The sequence below is a fragment of the Triticum urartu genome, chromosome 5 (assembly GCF_003073215.2).
Source record: "Triticum urartu cultivar G1812 chromosome 5, Tu2.1, whole genome shotgun sequence".
Lineage (NCBI taxonomy): Eukaryota > Viridiplantae > Streptophyta > Magnoliopsida > Poales > Poaceae > Triticum > Triticum urartu.
In genome coordinates, this window is record NC_053026.1 from 574,413,993 (window position 1) to 574,425,668 (window position 11,676).

Sequence of the window (11,676 nt, forward strand, 5' to 3'; positions counted from 1 at the left end):
AGTCCTAAAGAAATATGTCTGTAACCGCGCTAGGCCAGAAGGAAGCATCTCCATGGGCCATCAAACAGAGGATGTTATCGGGTTTTGTGTTGACTTCATTCCTGGCCTTAAGAAGATAGGTCTCCCTAAATCGCGGTATGAGGGGAGACTGACTGGAAAAGGAACTCTTGGAAGAGACTCAATAATATGCAGGGACGGATATTCTTGGTCTCAAGCACACTACACAGTTCTACAGAACTCTACCTTGGTGACCCCGTATGTCGATGAACACAAGAACAGTCTGCGCTCCAAACACCCGGAGCAGTGCGACGACTGGATTACATGTGAACACATCAGGACTTTCAGCAGTTGGTTGGAAACGCGTCTCAGAGGTGACAACACTGTTTGTGATGAGTTGTACTTGTTGTCCAGGGGACCATCTTTGACTGTATTGACATACAAAGGATACGAGATAAATGGGAATACATTTTACACGATCGCCCAAGATCAAAAGAGCACCAACCAAAATAGCGGTGTCCGCTTTGATGCAGCAACCGAGAGCGGAAAGGACACATATTATGGTTACATAGTGGACATATGGGAACTTGACTACGAACCTGATTTTAAGGTCCCTTTGTTTAAGTGCAAATGGGTCAATCTGTCAGGCGGCGGGGTACAGGTAGACCCACAGTACGGAATGACAACAGTGGATCTGAAAAATCTTGGGTACACTGACGAACCGTTCGTCCTAGCCAATGATGTGGCACAAGTTATCTATTTGAAGGACATGTCTACCAAACTGAGAAAAAGAAAAGATAAGGAAGCGAATACATCATACAATGAGCCAAAGCGCCACATAGTTCTTTCAGGAAAAAGGGACATCCTGGGAGTGGACGGCAAGACAGACATGTCTGAAGATTATGAAAAGTTTCATGAAATTCCTCCCTTCAATGTCAAGGCTGACCCAAGCATCCTGATAAACAATGAAGATTATCCATGGTTACGGCGCAATAAGCAAATGACACAAGCGAAGAAAAACTGAAGACTTTCTCCCGCAACTATTATGATGATACCATGCCAACTTTGTAACACACGAACATGCTACTTATTGTCGTTTTGTACATGCACATGCTATGTGGGTGAAATTATGATACATGCCAACTTTCAACTTTTTCAGATTCATTTGAAATGCTTTCACGTCTTATGTTCGGGCCCTCGTAATACCATGACATTAGTCCTTCCCTCTCTGCTTGTTGAGCTCCTCTCAAAGGTGAAATAGATGCCTAATAGAGAAAAGTTTAACCTAAATTCATAGTGAATTTCCTCTGAATTCATAGAAATTTAACTATGAATTTAGGTTGAATTTCTCTATAAGCGCATCTATTCTCATTTTTTTAGTAAGTTAAATCAACAAACTGTGATTCAAACAATTTCAAGAATTCATATTAACTATTTAAATTTGAAAACTAATGGCACTAACAGAAAGTTTATAATTTTTCTAAAACTAATGGCACTAACTGAAAGTTTATAATTTTGCTAACCTAAAGCAACAAAATTAAAAATTAAAGAAAAACAAGAAAATATAATGCAAAAACAAATCAAAACAGGAAAAAAACTTTTGATAGTAAAGTTAATCACAAAATAAAATGGCTAACAGAAAGTTTATTATTTTTCTAAAACTAAAAGCAAAAATAATAAAAAAATAAAGCAAAAACAAAAGAAAATTAAATAATACAGAAAACAAAACAAAAGAATGGAAAAAAATAGCAACAATAAGTATTTTGTTGTAAGTAAGAAACAAAATAAAATAATAAAGCAACAAGAAACAAAAAACAAAAAAGTGTTTTTCAAATTTGAAACTAATTGGCATTAACAAAAAGTTTATAATTTTCTAAAACTAAAAAGCATAAAGAATTAAAAAATAAAGCAAAACAAAACAAATAAATAAATAAAGGCAACAAAAAAACAAAAAATGCACTACTGGGCCCCCACGGCCTGAATACAACTAGAAACCCATCAAAAGGGCCAGGATTCAGGCCGCAGAGGCCCAGTAGGCCACAGGTAAGAAGTGACAATTAGGCCGTAAGCCTGCAATGGAGAGAAGCTCGACAGGGGGTGCGACAGTGGGCTTAATAAACCACTTGCGCACCCTCTCCTATAGTGAGGTGGGACTAAACTTTCCGACGCAGCAGCCGCACAAGGCTTTGGTCCCGGTTGGTGGCACCAACCAGGACTAAAGGGGGCCATTGGTTGGTTCGGCACAAACCGTGACCAACCGAGACCAAAGGCCGCTGCTTCGCCCTTTGGGCTGCTGAAAAGTGGCCTTTTCTCGGTTGGTGGCATCCGGCTAAAGGGGGGCATTGGTCACGGTTTGTGCCATGAACCGTGACCAATGCCTTTGCTATATAAGCCAGCACTTAGGAAAATTTCACATTTCCCTCGCAGTTGCCCCCCGACGACGCCGAGCACATCGACGCCGCCCGCCGCCCCAGCCGTCGCCGTCGCCCGCGCCCCGAGTCGCCGTCGCCCTCGCCGGCAGTCGCCCGCGCCCTCGGCCGACACCGTCGCCGCGCGCCGCCGTCCCCTGCCCCGACGCGCGCCGCCCCTGCCCCGTCGCCGTCGCCGTGCCGCCGTCCCCTGCCCCGAACGTTGCCGCCTCTGTGAGCACCGCACGTCTGCCGCCCCCGCCGCCGCCGTGCATTTTTTTATTATACATGCTATTTTTTACATGTTTTTAGATTTTCATATATATGTGTATGTATGTATTTTTTAGATATACGTATTTTTTGATGTATGCTCATATATGTATGTATGTATGTTTTTTTACATGTTTTTTGTATGTATGTATGTATTTTTTCAATTGTAATGATGTTTTAAAAATACATATATGCAAAATTTAGATTTTTAATTAGAAATTTTTTATCTATATATGTTCTCTGATTTAGTACATTTTAGGTTAGTTTCATTTTAAAAAAAGTTTAATATATTTAGGAAGAAGGAATAGAAGGAAGAAAATGTTTTATATATGAGGGTCGAGAGGGGGTTGACGGTCGAGAGGGGGTCGAGAGGGGGTCGTCGACATGAGAGGAAGAAAAGGATAAAAAAAGAAGAGGAAGAAGAAAAAAAGAGGAGAAGAAAGATAGAGGAGACTCCTCTATTCTTTCTTCTCTCTTTTTTCTCTCTTCCTATATATTAGTTTTTTATTTAGGTTGTTAATTAGTAGAATATTAATTTTGTTTCATATATGTATGGATGCATGTGATATGTATGTATGTTATGTATGTATCGGGTATGTCGTTGTGTCGATATACCCCCTACCCGATAACTTCGACATGAGGGGGTCGAGAGGGGGTCTAGGGTCGCCGAGGGGTCGAGAGTCGTCGAACATGAGAGGAAGAAGAGGATAAAAAAAGAAGAAATTTCTCCTCTTTTTTTTCTTCTCCTCTTTATTTATCGGGAACGAGGGTCGTCGAGGGTCGCCGAGGCAGTAGAGGAGAACCCTAAATAGAAAGTATCGTCGGTGTGAGATACATGTACTGTCGTGTCGGACACTACATCCACGTCCACAAGTGGCGCGGGCTTCGACGCCCACGTCACTTGTGGGACGTGGATGTAGTGTCCGACACCGACGGCCACATGTATCTCACACCCACGATACTTCTGTCATTAAGTAGTACTACTTCTGTCATTAAAGTTCTCTCTATATAGCTCAGCTCTTTCATTGGCATGTATTTATAATCATCCTCACTATATTATGCAGATTGAAGATCGCCGAATTGAAGAAAAGACAAGTCGGTGATATTGGGTTCATTAACACATATCTCAACAGATGCAACTCAAGGTTTAAATTTCATGGCCGGCAGATACCGAGGCAACTTGCTACGAATCGTTAGTAAATAAATGAAAACAAGATATAATACTCTTTCCTTACAACTTCAAGTGAGTGTTACTGTCTTGTGCGTATTCGGTTTCCCTTATATATATATATTAGTGAAGGTTATAGTAATGTAATTGATGAGTTATGCATGTGTGTGCAGTTACCACTATATCTCCTAGAGATTAAGTTTGAGCAGGGACTAGTAACTGTCTTAGACTCAAAACGAAAAGATCTCCAGGACTATGCGGACATGAACTCAATGCTCGAGAAGTAAGTTAAATCGATCATTATCCACCATATCAGCAACTTTGTTCATTTCTTGATATATCAAGTAATTGTTTTCTTTGTCTGGCAGGGTTTTGGAAAAAAATCTCCAAAAAAGCTCCAGGACTCCGAAGAAGCTGCAATTTAGACACCAAGTAACTCTATAGTAGCATGTTCCGCACATCTCCTATTGATTTGGCATTCTTGCTTATCCGTTTGATTGACCTTTATTTCTTGTAAAGTGGTTGTGGCAGGAAAAAGGGAATGATTTCTGTGGATACTACGTTTGCGAGTCCATCCGCCACACGACCTGTGAGCGGGGCTACACTGACGAACAATATGAAGTACGTAAATAACAACATTCACAATTTTATTTTATTACCATCATTTGTGTTGAGTTTCATTCATTCATATATATATATATATATATATATATATATGTATTGACCCCCTTCTTCAAATTAGATGTTTCGGAAGCGGGATGAACTCCTAGCACCAGCTCGCATGCGAGCAATTCAAGAGGAATTGGCGGCATTCTTTCTTGACCACGTGATCGCTGAAGACGGAGAATACTATGTGGACCATGAGTCCGTATGATTATATTTGTAAGAGATAATTATTGTATATATGTAGCCGGTAGTGTCGGATAGGTATACGAGAACTTGTTGTTCGAACAATCTCTCGGAGAAGGAGAGGTGGTCGATATCACTTCTCTCTGTATGCATATATGTTCATGACGATCTTCTGTTTCCTTCGTTTGCTTACTAGCTAGCTAGCGTGTCTAGTCCTCTCTATACGTATGTATAGTAGGTAGCGTCGACCAAGCACAGACATAAGAGAGGACACTTCTCTCTATTAATTATAGCTAGCTAACACAATATATGAAACACCTAAATTAACCCCCAAAACCCCCAACCCCCCCCCCCTTCAAAAAAAAACAAAAACCCCAGCCACAGAAATGCTGACGCGTGGATGCCTATTGGTCCCGGTTGGTGCCACCAACCGGGACCAAAGGGTCTCCTGCCTGGGCTCCGCACACAGGCCACGTGGAGGCCCATCAGTCCCGGTTCTGGATTGAGCCGGGACTAAAGGGGCAGGGCATTAGTACCGACCCTTTAGTCCCGGTTCAGGAACCGGGACAAAAGGCCCTTACGAACCGGGACAACAGGCCCTTTTTCTACCAGTGGTCGAAGGCCGCTTTAGATCCATCGTCGAGGGTGTGATGGGGACAGAGCATGAAGCGTGGCTGGGCGACATGGCAGGAGGCACCCATGGCGAGGAGGAAGATTTTCGTGGCACCAGCATATTCCGTTCATCATAGCCATTGTCAGCGGCGCAAAATGTCTCCCGCGGGGTGGTGGTCGAGTCATCCACTGCAAATTTTCCCCTAAGTGAGCTACATACCTGAATCTAGGGTTCCAGATTTGGAAACTAGGGTTTGTTGATTTAGGGTTGCACATGTTTTTGAAACTTGAATTAATTGAATGATGCTATTTGACTGAATTAACTGAAGTGTTGAATTTAGGGTTGTGAATTAACTGAATGCTTATGTATTGTTTGACTGAATTTTAGGGTTTTGAATTAACTGAATTGAATGTTCCTGTTCTGTTTGACTAAATTTTATGGTTCTGCAAATAGAGTTGGCTCGTTGTTTTAATATTTATAGATAATACTCTCTCCATTCCAAATTACTTGTCAACACGTAATTTGGGACGCAGATTGTATTAGTTAATAAGAGCAACTCCGTCGTCTAGAGGAATGAACGGTAGTTTGGTTAGGATGGAGGCCTGATGAAATCTTAGACCTCATCCTACGGGATTGTAATGTGACAATTATTTAATCAATACAATCTCTTTGTCCCTAAAAAACACTAGCATATGCTCCAAAAACACCTGGGCTTCAGATAATGCTCATTAGGGAGGTTGGGGTGGGAATTTTGTGTTTAGCAGATTTATTTATTTGCTTTATTACGTTTATCTTTTTTATTTGAGAAGATTTTGTTTTGTTTTTTCAAGAAGGAACTTTTTTGGGCGAAGTACTAGTGGTTCCGCGGTTGATTGATAATTAGGACAGTTAGCCCAACAGCCTATATGTTTTTTTTTTGAGAAAGAACAGCCTATCTGCTTTTTTTTCTGAGGTGCTGTGCATGCGCTCCAGCTCGTAGAAAAGCCCAGCCCACACCAAACCCTGACAAGAAAAAACAGGGGCGTTCCGAGAATCGAACTCGGGACCTCTCGCACCCGAAGCGAGAATCGTACCACTAGACCAAACGCCCTGTTTCATGCCTTAATTAGGCAGCGGCACTATTTAAATAAAGTTAAGCAACATCTTCTCTTTTTCTGTCTTTTAGAAGATCTCGTCAAAACAGCTTGACCTGAAACTGATTCATCGTAATCGAGCCGAGAATGGAAGATTTCGCCATGCTTAATTCTGAGTTTTTTTGGGCCTTAAATAGATTAATAGGCATCTGTGTACGCTGGTTGGGTCTGGGTGTGCTTTGAAGTTGTTGTTCCTCGCCGCTAATTGCCTGCTTGTTTTTTTTTTTGAAATGGAGAAGGACCCCGGCCTCTGCATCTAGACGATGCATGCAGCCACTTTATTAATTATTCACACAAGACCTTACAAAGTCATACAATAGTAAGACTGAAGCCACCGACTAGGCAACAAAAGTGTATGTGTGCATTCTTTACCGTAGGATGCAAATTCTATGCATTATGGTATTTTCAAGAGTATGCGAGGAGGAAAAGGGTAAGGATCATGGGGCATTGGAGGAGGAACGGTTGGAGGCGGCGCACTTCCTCATGGCGCTTCCTCTTCCTCTTGACTCCTGTGCTCTGTATCCTTGGGAAGCTGATGTGTCGGGTGCTCTAGCTCCTCGTCTCGATGAGGCTTGCCCGGTTGGCGCGGGCTCTTGGCCTGATCCTCCTGCAATGGTGCTGGCCGTGGATTTGGTCCGGGTCCTGGTCAATTCAAATCCAATCCTCACGCGGGTGGTTTGAACAATTCTTACAATAACAACCAGCTGAACAAATTTTGCAAGTTCCAACCTCATTATTCTCCCGGTGCTCCCATTGGCTCTAGTGTTGGTCTCCTCCCTCTTCCCCATCCTAGCTCATGTCTTGTTGCGTCTGCTGGTGGTTTGTTTTCTAGTTTTGGTCCGTCTACCTTGACGTGTTTTTCTTGCCATAGATCGGGTCACTTTCAGTCACACCGTCAGTTTCGTCCATTTTGCCTGATCTGTCGCTTTGAAGGTCATCTTTTTGTTGGATGCATTAACCTTTCGAAGCCGCCTATGGTCAAGCAGTATGGTATCGGCCTCCCTGGATGCAGCTTCTTCGGGGTGGGTGGTGGGCCGCACCACCCATCAGAAATGTTGATGTCATTTCCGTACAGTCCGCTAGTGTGCCTCTTCAAATGATTGCAGATGAGTTACGTGAATGGGGCTTGAGGGATGGGATTGGCAGTTGCAGCCAATTTCACAGACCGAATTTGGTGTCATTTTTCCCTTGCAAGAAAGTTCGAAGATGCTATCTAAATGTACGAGCTTCGCCCTGCCTTTGAACCAGCTTGTGGTCTCGGTGAAGGAGGTTGTTGATGTTGATCGTTTGTTTGGCAATCCGATTGATACTTGTGTGCTGCTTGATGATGTTCCTCCGGAGATGTGAAACAAACCTTGCTTGCTAGCTTTTCGAGAGCTCATTGGTAAACATATCTTTGTTGACGAAGAGTCCTTGTCTAGAACTCTAGATTGGGCTCGGGATTGTGTTCGTGGACTCATTGAGGTGTTCCCTGATTCTAAAGCTTTTCGCATCAACATCTGTGTTGAAGGTCAGGCTGCGAGTCAGGCTCCCAGTGTTGCTTTACCTGCGACTCATGAGGATCAGAACAATGGTGGAAGTATGGGTGGAGTGAGTCTTTGCCCGCCTTCATCCCAAAAGGAGTGGGATGATCTTGGCCCTATTCTGAAACAACTCTATCCCAACCTTGCTCCTATGGTGGCGGGGCTAAGGATGGGGTTGTTGAAGTGGAAGCTTATCTGGCTCCTGTTCCTCCTGCGCCTGGGATTGGTGCTAGTCCCCTGGGATCGGTTGTGTGCTCCAATTTTCATGTCCGCCCCGCTTCTCCATCCCTTTATGGAATTGAATATTCTCTTGATCATCCGAAAATTGTTGTTAATGAAGACTTTCATGCGCATGCGAAATTTGTTTTTAATGATGGGCAATCGATGCATTTCTGGCTTGACTGGTGACTTGGGAATTCCCCCCCCCCCCCCCTTTGATCTACTTTCCCTGTTTTATTTTTGTTTTGTGGCAATCTAGATATTTCCACATCGGATTTGGCTAGTAATAATTCGGACATGGGCTTTCATGGTTCCTTATCTCTTGTAGTGTTGGAAGACTGGCATCGTCTCGCTGCCATCTTCCCTTCACTCTCGGAGGTGTTGGATTCGGTGATTTGGCCCCATACTTCCTCTAGCTTGTTTTCGGTTAAGTCTTTATATCAGCGTATGATCACTGGCTCTTCTTCTTCCAAGTTTAATGACATTTGGCGCGCTCGTGTTCATTGAAAATCAAAATCTTTCTCTAGGAAGCTATTCGTGGCAAGTTGCCAGCTGCGGATCAGATTAGAAAATGTAAAAATGTAATGGCAGGGATTCGGCTCATTGCTCTCTTTGTTCTCGGGTGGACGATGCTGACCATACTATTTTTCCTTGTGACTTCACGTCCTTGATCTAGAGCTACATCGATCTGGTCATGGCTAGATGTTAGCTGGTCACCTCGATCCTTCTCTCAGCTTCTGCCGTTTGTCAATTCATTGTCGTCAGAGAGACGCCAGTCCTGGTTTGGTTTCGCTGCTGCCAGTTGCGCCCTTTGGACAGCTAGGATAAATTTACTATTGAGCATGTGTTCCCGTCTAAACCTGTTGACATTATTTTCAAATCTTTAATCCTAATGCAACACTGGAAGTCATTGGTTAAGTGCCGCGACATCGACGCCACGGAGCTGTGTTGATCTCGCCGGATAAATCTGCAGTAAGCTTCCTGTCTCCCAGAGTGCAGGCTCCTTCTTCGCAGTTGTCGTGTTGTTGTTATTCACGCATTACGCTTTTGGTTGTAAGGTTGTTAGCCTGCGCACCATAAACTTTGTTGTTCTATCTGCTATGGCTGTTTAGCGACCTGGTCTATTGGCTGTGTTACCCTCTTAACTTTGTCTGTTGTGAACTGGTTGGTTGGCTTTATTTATAAAGTTGGGTTATAGAAAAATGTGACTAAGTGGGGAACCGAGAGCAAACCCATTCGACGCCAAAAAAAAATAAGGGGCGTGCTACGCATCCGCCGGCTGATCTTTTAAAAAGATCAGCCGGGTCGCGAGCCATCCGATTTACCGCATCAAGCTGAGCTGAGCGCGCTTTCACTACCGCAACACAAGCCTTGTTGCAGAATTATTTCTGAAATATAGATCTTGTTTTAGAAATTTTTTGTAGCAGATGTATTGTTGCAAATTTTTTTGCAACTGAGATCTTGTTGCAATTTTTTTTTGCAACTGAGGTCTGGTTGCAGAAAATTTTCACGACCGAGATTTTTTTGTAAAACATAGACCCGTCGTAAGCTATTGCAACATCACATATTTTCAGAAACATAGCCTCTGTTGCAAAAGCGCGTTCAATGAAGGACGGTATACGAGCCCTCACTGAACATGTGTCATGCATTGGAGGTGGCGGACGCTGCTGCTGTGATCCGCCGGGTGATGATAAGCTTTTCCCAAAAAAAATAAACCCAGAATGAAAATCAGGACAAATTAACAAACTGCCTACACGGCATGCCAAGTCAGCACAAAATATGAAAAAAATTGGCAGAGGGAAAAATGTGGCACAAAGTGCATCAATGGGGGTATAAATTGAGATTCTTTCAAAAAATGGGTAAAATCTATCATAAACGTGAAACATGGGGTAAAAGTGGAATTTATCTCAGTTTTTGTTTCTTTTGCCAACTCGTCCCAAATCATTACAAGCATGTGTCATATGTACCGAATCATACTTTCTGGTAGATATGGTAGAAAAATTATAGACTGTAAGAAGCATGTGATATGAATATATGAACCATTCTAATGTTGACCACTTAAAGAAATAAATATACATGCTCACGGGAAAAGAAGAAGCAAGTGTGTAGAAAAGCTCTCGTGTCAACAATTAGATCAGCCTTGCATCCAATATGTGCTAAATAGGAAAAATATCAGCAAGGTTTCGTGGTGTAGTTGGTTATCACGTTAGTCTAACACACTGAAGGTCTCTGTTTCAAACCCGGGCGAAGCCATTATTTTTTTGCTACTTTTTCTTTTTACCTCTATATATACTATATGAATTCGCATCAGATGAAAGAAGAGAGTTCTTTTTACCTCTATATACTATATGAATTCGCATCAGATGAAAGAAGAGAGACACCGGAGTTCAGAATCATTCACAGAAGAGAGACGCTGGAGTTGGAGATCACAGCCAGCCCACTGTGGAGATCACATGCTAACTCTGAAATTTCTCTGTCTTCCCTTTTTCCAGCTTACAAATAGCCCTAACTCTCTTCGGCTCTCAAACCTGACATCTCTTGAAAGTTGAAACACTCGGGCAACAAGTTTCATAAGTATACCAGGCCCTACTGGTTTTGGGATATAAATAGCCTCAAGTATCTAGATAAAATTTGTAAATATGCAGCCTCAAGTATCCAATGAAAAATGCTCCACATGCAGCTGTACAGTGGAGAGGTTTGTCCAAAGATATATCCAACCCCACAGCAACCCGCAATCCCTTCTCTTTGTGTTACAGCTTATTACACTTTCTCTATTAATCCTTTGCCACCTAGCGGCTTTCCAACTAAATTGTGGGACAAAACTACGGTTCGCAATAACCCAGCCATAGTAAGATGATGTTCTTCTTTTCCACAAATTCTACGGTAAATAAAATTATTACAGTAAGCAGAGTATTCAATCTACACATCTCAACAGATTTGTGTTGCAAATTTATAAGATTCCTCCAGAAGAAAGGGAAGCAAAAGGCTTTCTTTCACACTTGCATTCCTGAATGCTCACGGGACGGTACATGTTAAAACTGAAGTTCCCCACCGCCTCTTGAAACTGAATCCTGTACATGTTAAAACAAAGAGACTTCAGAGGGGAAGTCGTGTGAACAGGAAACCAAACTATAGTGGACTTGAGGTTCAGTTCACTACCATGCGTATAATATGACTATTTCAGTTGTTATAACTATGATACAGTAACGTTAGGTCTAATCAAAGTTTGATTATTTGATTATTATTTATAACTATTGTTTTAGGAAAACAACCACTAGTAGAAAAAGGGCCTAATGTGAAGACCATTAGTGCCGGTTCCAACGGCTAGGCGAACGGAGATCATTAGTACCGGTTCGTGGCGAACCTTTAGTACCGGTTCGTGCCATGAACCGGTACTAAAGAGGCTATGGCACACTATGGTCAGGCTGGGGCCCACCAGCATCTTTAGTACCGGTTCAATGCCACAAACCGGTATTAGAGGTTTTTAGTTGATTCT

The 11,676-nt window shown here is 42.6% G+C and overlaps 2 non-coding genes across 2 annotated transcripts; one reads left to right on the forward strand and one right to left on the reverse strand.

Moving 5' to 3' along the window:
- Positions 1-6,323: 6,323 nt before the first annotated feature.
- TRNAP-CGG lies at positions 6,324-6,395 on the reverse strand. Its single transcript has one exon. It is a non-coding gene; the product is annotated as a tRNA-Pro (tRNA).
- A 3,964-nt stretch (positions 6,396-10,359) lies between these two features.
- On the forward strand, positions 10,360-10,433 carry TRNAV-AAC. Its single transcript has one exon. It is a non-coding gene; the product is annotated as a tRNA-Val (tRNA).
- Positions 10,434-11,676: the final 1,243 nt, after the last annotated feature.